The sequence below is a fragment of the Triticum aestivum genome, chromosome 3D, assembly GCF_018294505.1.
Source record: "Triticum aestivum cultivar Chinese Spring chromosome 3D, IWGSC CS RefSeq v2.1, whole genome shotgun sequence".
Lineage (NCBI taxonomy): Eukaryota > Viridiplantae > Streptophyta > Magnoliopsida > Poales > Poaceae > Triticum > Triticum aestivum.
In genome coordinates, this window is record NC_057802.1 from 207,252,155 (window position 1) to 207,259,148 (window position 6,994).

Below are 6,994 nucleotides of genomic sequence, written 5' to 3' on the forward strand. Positions count from 1 at the left end.
TGCGTAGACTCCCCAGCAACGGTGCCAGAAATGGCTCGTTGTTGGGCAATCAAATCTGGACTTGACTTTGCGTAAGCCTCCCGGCAACAGCGCCAGAAATCCTTCTTGCTACCTCTTGAGCACTCCGTTGATTTTCCCTTGAAGAGGAAAGGGTGATGTAGTAAGTAGCGTAAGTATTTCCCTCAGTTTTTGAGAACCAAGGTATCAATCCAGTAGGAGACCACGCTCAAGTCCCACACACCTACACAAACAAATAAGAACCTCGCAACCAACGCGTTAAAGGGGTTGTCAATCCCTTCACGGTCACTTACGAGAGTGAGATCTGATAGAGATGATAAGATAATATTTTTGGTATTTTTATGGTAAAGAGTAAAAGTAAAGAAATCAAAATAAATGATAATAGAAATAGTTTGTTGACGGGAGATTAATATGATGGAAAATAGACCCGGGGGCCCTAGGTTTCACTAGTGGCTTCTCTCAAGATAGCATAAGTATTACGGTGGGTAAACAAATTACTGTCGAGCAATTGATAGAATTAAGCATAGTTATTAGAATATCTAGGTATGATCATGTATATAGGCATCACGTCCGTGACAAGTCACTACAACAGGATGGAACTTTTGTAACACGCACTTGTGTTACCACAGGTCCAAAAAAGTGTTACGAAGGTGTGGAGTAACACATTTTGAGAAGTGTTACGTTAGGCCGTGTTACTAAGAGATTCCGCTGTCACACATAATAGTTGTTACTATGCGTTAAAAATTGTGTTACAAGTTGTTGTTGTAACATGCACCATATGTGTTACTTGTAAGCTGGTAACACATTCTTATAACTATAGTAACACAAGTAGTAACATAAATTTAGGCATGGTAACATTACTAGTAACATAGTTTTCTAACTTTAGCAACACCATTTGTAACACATTTTAGTACCTCTGCAACTCATTGATTTTTTCCCCATAATTGATGATGTTGTGGCGATGACATGGCAATAAACGAAAGGACTTTAAGAGGGAGAAGGAAAGGTGACGTGGATGCACGTTTGGCCGAGCCAAGTATTCATTGCACATTTAGATTTCCATTACAGTGTTAGCGCACATGTTTCTATAGCAGTAGATTTAATATATATATTTTCCTGTTGAATTTGTATAGCCGAGTTCAAATTTCAGGCTCACAAAATTAACTAATTGCATTTCAATCACAAAATAGATAAAAAAAACATAGGAACTGTAAGTCACATTTACATTAATGGGACAGAAACAACAATAGAATCAGTTGCAACCATATCACATGGCCAAGTCACGGCAAGAATAAAGAGTAGTTGATAACTAGTCCAAAACCATAATGTTTTGAGCTGAACCAAAAAGACTTGTTTCCTATGCCAATCTCCACAAGCGAGTGAACACCAAATTATCTGCAAAAGTGAATGTACATGTTCAGTTACATGAACAGAAGGAAGATGCCAATTGTGTATGAATATAGATGATAAATGACAATAAGATTGACATGTTAACCTTTTTTGGAGCAAATCTAGATCTTCAGCGAAAATCATTTTTTTAATGTTCACTTTCTCTACATTAGTGCATGACACAAAACTAACAAAGGTAAATAAATCCAATTTGTCCATAAGACTTGCAACTTTTGATTACAATTATAGCATACTATTTTTTTTGCCTACAGATAATCATCTCAAGTACGTACAACTGAATGTATGGGCATGTAGGATGTTTGACTAACAAAGCATATAGCAATTCCCTAAATAACAGCTAAGGTTTTGCTTTATTAGACATGAAAGAATAGCATGTGTTACATGCATGAAGATAAGTGGGCTATAGAATTGGTGGCACATAAGGAAACCACTTAACGAAGACACATGCAGGTTTAAGCATTAACTAAACATGTTGGTTCAAAACTGCATAATCAAGAAATAGTAATGCAAAAGATGGATAGAAATCTCACCGGACTGACGAGCATTGTTCTTCCTGTCCATCAGCATTGCATATTCAAATATTATAGAAATCCATGAGACTACAAGGATGCAAATGAGCGTAAAGTTGAAGAGCATCCGAATACATGAAACTGCCCGCGGAGCCAATATAACCTTCTGCACCAAGCAGACAATGAAACAAAAATAGAATGTACATAAGATAGAGAGAAGCGTGTGCATGTGCGTGTGTGAAACCAGAACATGCACAAAGAAGTTATAGGTGGGCAGGAGATATATCTACATAAAATTTATTGTATCTCTCTTGATGGAAGTGTCATGAGAAATAGCCATCACCTTGTTTATTCATTGAAGAGCCTGATCTGCAGCTTTCTCAACAATCACATCTGACACCTCTAGATTAGGAGGTGGTGGAAGATGGCTGCAAACAACATTACTTGTTATTGCAACTTTCCATAATGAAGTACAGAACAATGGCACGCACTAGTACAGTGAGGTGGAATGAGTAAAACATTATAAGTTGTCCCCATTAAGTTAAAAGAAACTCACACGGTGACCAAGTGCAACAAGCTCCTGAAGCTCTTTATGGATACAGTCCATACTAATAGAAAATATAAAGCACTTAATACAATTAACTACAGAAGCACAGTTGAATCATTTTACCAGAGCCGACAAAGTATATTTACAGGTTATGGAGAAAAATGACTTGCTAGCAAAAGAAATATCAAACTGCTATGAAAACATAACTGTAAATTATAGCAACAACTTTAGTATTTACTTTGTAGAGAAGGGAACATGTAGGTCGACCATGATAGCTAATGTATAGTAGACAAAGGTGAATGAGCAAACCCTCTACATAGTGAAGGGGTAAATTAAACCTTGAACGCTCTCCCTCTCATAAATACTAAGCCAAATTCCAGACTCCATAGTGCTCAGATCCAGTTTTGCAAAACCTCTGAAGTTTACGGGATCCTACATTGTAGCAAATCTACTGAATGACTTAGTTTGAACAATCCACCAAACAATTCAGCAGTAAGATACCCTAGTCGAAGTGATACAACATTTGCATGAACACATTATCCAATTACTATCCTAAAATCACATAGAAAATAATTGCAATCTGCAATCATCCAGAGTAAAAAGTAGTCAAGAAACCTATTTACAACAGGTAAAGCCATCACATGAATAACCTGCAGAGAAGGCAAGTCACTGCTGCGGTCTGGAGAGGAAGGAGGTCCGTGCTTGGGGGTCCTTTTTCTGCTCCACGGCGGTGCCACCGTCAGAGTCGTTGCTGGTCGTGGGAGTCCGTAGTCAGGTAGCCGTCCAGGCACCTCTTGCTCCGGGATGTCGGATAGGCAGACAGGCCGCCGGAGAAGAGGCCGTGGATGTGGTGTCGGTGTCACCAGAGCCGGTGCCCTTGGCAGCGGACATGGGCTCCAAGAATGCCATAGGGGGTAGCTCAGGCGTTGGACGATTGGGAGCTCCTTGGGACGGGCGGACGGCGTTGCCTCGGCATGAAGGCCGGGTTAGTAGCGAATCGACGCGGTGGGCTGCTGGGGCAGGGAGCTAGCGGCGGCGGGCTGGCAAACAACGGCAGCGGCTCACTGTCGTGGAGGAGACAAAGATGCAAGATGGGGGTGGCGGCTGGGATCTGGGAGTGGAGAGGAGATCGGGAGACGGGGAATTAGGTTTAGGCTCCACCCATGGCACGGTGGTGGTCTACATAAGAAATTTTATCAGGATCCTAGTATTTTTTTAGAGAGAGACAATATCGGGCCTTTTAATTGCGCTGCGGGCCGGCAATTTTCTGAACACGCGCGGGAAGATGAGGGAAAAGTGGCGGGGTGACTAAAAATCTTGCTACAAATACGACTTGTTACAGATATTTAGTGTAAACATGGTTAAAATAGTTTAAAATTTAACAAATAAATCTATTTCCATAAAATTTATTTAGAATATATAACCTTCATTATCTCCAATATGATGATTCGATCTCATTGCATTTCAATATTTCAGAAACACTTGTAGGTGATCTCAAAAGAACTAGTTCACCAACCAGGAAGTTGTCCATCTTGTTAAGGTAAAACAAAGTATGATTAATCAGTTTGTGCCGACGGGAACTTCGTGAAAAATCACATATGATATTTTTGTTCAAAAGGGCCACTTTAGTAATTTTCAAAGAGACCTCTTTGATTGCCGTCTATGAAAAATATTCCTAGGCCAATAACGCGATGTTTGAAAAGAAACACACTAGTAAATCTAACTATAAATTTCACCTCATTGAGATGATGTTTTTTGTAAAAATAAAATAATTCCAATATGATGAGAGAATTTTAATTACAGAAAAAACTCTCAAATAAATATTATTTGACGATCGACGAAGAGAAGTGTAGATGGGAAGCATCCAACCCAAAGACACACGAATACAGATAAACGATGGTCGGATCTAAACAGATCTACCGAAGACAAAAATGCCAACCGAATCCCACTAGATCCGCCGAATACACACCCCCACACGCCCTCCGACGACGCTAGACACATCATTGGGACAATGGCTAGTCGAGAAAACTTTATATTATAAACCCATGTGTGAATATTGGTGTTAATGATCCATGATCGAATTAGGGGGCTAATCATATTTCAAATACGTAAGCACGAATAGTTCAAAAAATGTATACAAACAGGAAAGTAGTCCTGCACATTGATGAAGTGTGTTGATTAGTGGCCCCGGCATAAAAGTTTATCAAGAACATGTCGTCTATAATTTTCGTAGTTACTCTTTGTCGTTTATTGAGTCGCAGGTAAGCCTATGAAGGGGTGACACAAATTTATAAGAATCGGGATCAACATCCTATACACAACCCAAAAATAAGATTTTCAGAAGACTAGCCAAGCCCCTCGCACCAGCACTTTTGGGCCCTTCCTAGGTGTAGAGGCTCCATGCTAGCAACCGGCCAAAGCGATGCTTATATTTCGGGAAACTCTAGAAGATCTCGCAAAAAGCCATTTTGTTCCCTTTCTACTATTTATCAAAAAAACAGTTCTACTTAATTCATCTATATTGTTTTATGGGATTTCCTAAAAAGAATATTCCCTCCGTAAATTGTCTTTTGTCTCATCATGGTTTTCTTTGGTTTTTTGTTTTACTTAATTCATCTATATTTTTTGTCTCATCATGGTTTTCTTTGCTTTTTTGTTTTTCTTTTATTTTTCAGTGGTTTTCTTCATTTATTTCTTTGTTTTCACTAGGGTCTTCTCTTTAGATTTTTCCGTTCTTTTCTTGGTTTTTTTATTTTTCTCGTTTTCTTTTGTTCCCTTTCTTTTTTGCTTTGTTTTCTTGTTTTCTTTGGTTTTATTTTGTTTCTTACCTGGTTTTTTTCCCTTATGATTTTGTGTCTGTTTGATACACGTTGTACATTTATCAAATACACAATGTACATTTTTTATTTAAAACATGTTTCTAACACTTTTTTCAAATATATGGTCTACATTTGTTCAAATACACAGTGAACTTTTTCAAGGTAATTAAAATATTTTTAAAACAACAATACATTTTTAAAATATGTAATTAACACTTTTAGTGTACACGTAAAATATTTTTTTGAAACGTGTTGAACACTTTATATATACATGATACATAGTTTCTTTTAATACATATTTTGGACACATTTTTCAATAAATTCTCGACATTTTTGCAGATACACTGTCTACATTTCTGATTGTACTAATTTGTTTTTTATAAACTGCACAAATCTTTTATAAATACATGAGTAACATTTCCTCAAGCATATGTTTTTTATGTTTACTCTTTCCATACACATCTGAATATTTTTTGTATACATCAGGAATATTCTTTAGATACTTTTAAAATTTTCCCAGTACATTATTAAAAATATTTTTTTTGTTTTTTATGTCTACTCTTTTTATAAACACTCTACATTTTTTGTATACATCAGGAGCATTTATCTACATATGTCTAACAATTTTTGAAACTTATATTTTTCATACATATTGTAGATTTTTTTGTATACATAAGGAAATTTTTCATGCACATTTTACATTTATCAAATACGTGATAAACATTTTTTTCATATAAATGTTTTGGTGTCTAGTTTTTTCTATACACATTTTACATTTTTCTATACATCAGGAACATTTTTGTATACACGTTTAACTTTTTTTAATATGTGATTAATAATTTTGAGTTTTATGTGTAAATTTAATTTTACAATTGATATATTATAATATTGGGAACAATAAACAAGAGTGAAAAATGAAAGCAAAAATAAAAGAAGAAATATGAAAAACAATGGAAGAAAAAACCCGCCTTAAGGCCTCTTTTCCCTACTTCGTGGCCCATTCTGGGCGCCTGCTAAGATGCGAGGCATAGGGGCGCCCATTTAACTCCTCGCCGGCCAGCCCGCACATTTCTTTTAAATGGGCCTCGACCCATCTGTTCATTGTTGTTAAGAAAAAGCCGTGTTATTCATTCTTAGCACAACAACGATGATGGCCCTTGGTAATCACGTGTCCTCACTAGAGTAGGAGGAGGTAGCAGGATCGAATCTTTTTAGGGTATCATTATTTTTCTTCATGCATGCCAAATGGCCCCCATTGTTGGTCAGCTCATTTTGTTCCGGCCTCACTTTTTTACGGGCCTACATGTTCTCAGTTTTTTTATAGCAAAATTATTGTGTACATATAATATGCTTCCATGCCACATGTCTTCAATTTCTTATAGGAAGATTATGTATATACAATATGCTTCCGTGCTAATATTTATAAATTTTACAACATTTTTTTCAAATTTGTTCGCTATTTTCTATAGATAAATGAATGAATTTATGCGTACATATTGGAAGTAATTCCAATTTGAGTCATGCATATATGTATCTCAAATAAAGTTCAAGTAATATAGGAAAAATATTCAACACCTATGTACGAGCTTATGTCATACAAAATAACTTTTGAGAAAATCAATTGAGTGAAAATTTGAATTTATGTTTGTAAGCAGTGTGGCACTATTCCTTTTCTATTAAAATACAGTATT

At 36.5% G+C, this 6,994-nt stretch overlaps 1 long non-coding RNA gene across 3 annotated transcripts; it reads right to left on the minus strand.

Annotated features, from left to right (window-relative positions):
* Positions 1-1,162: 1,162 nt before the first annotated feature.
* On the minus strand, positions 1,163-3,672 carry LOC123074478 (uncharacterized). Of its 3 annotated transcripts, none has more exons than XR_006435978.1 (4): positions 3,135-3,672; positions 2,281-2,365; positions 1,959-2,103; positions 1,163-1,413 (listed from the first exon to the last, which is right to left on the minus strand). It is a non-coding gene; the product is annotated as an uncharacterized lncRNA (long non-coding RNA). The 3 variants fall into 3 exon arrangements; XR_006435979.1 differs by adding an exon at positions 2,823-2,916 and having other exon boundaries at positions 1,959-2,365; XR_006435977.1 differs by having other exon boundaries at positions 1,959-2,365.
* Positions 3,673-6,994: the final 3,322 nt, after the last annotated feature.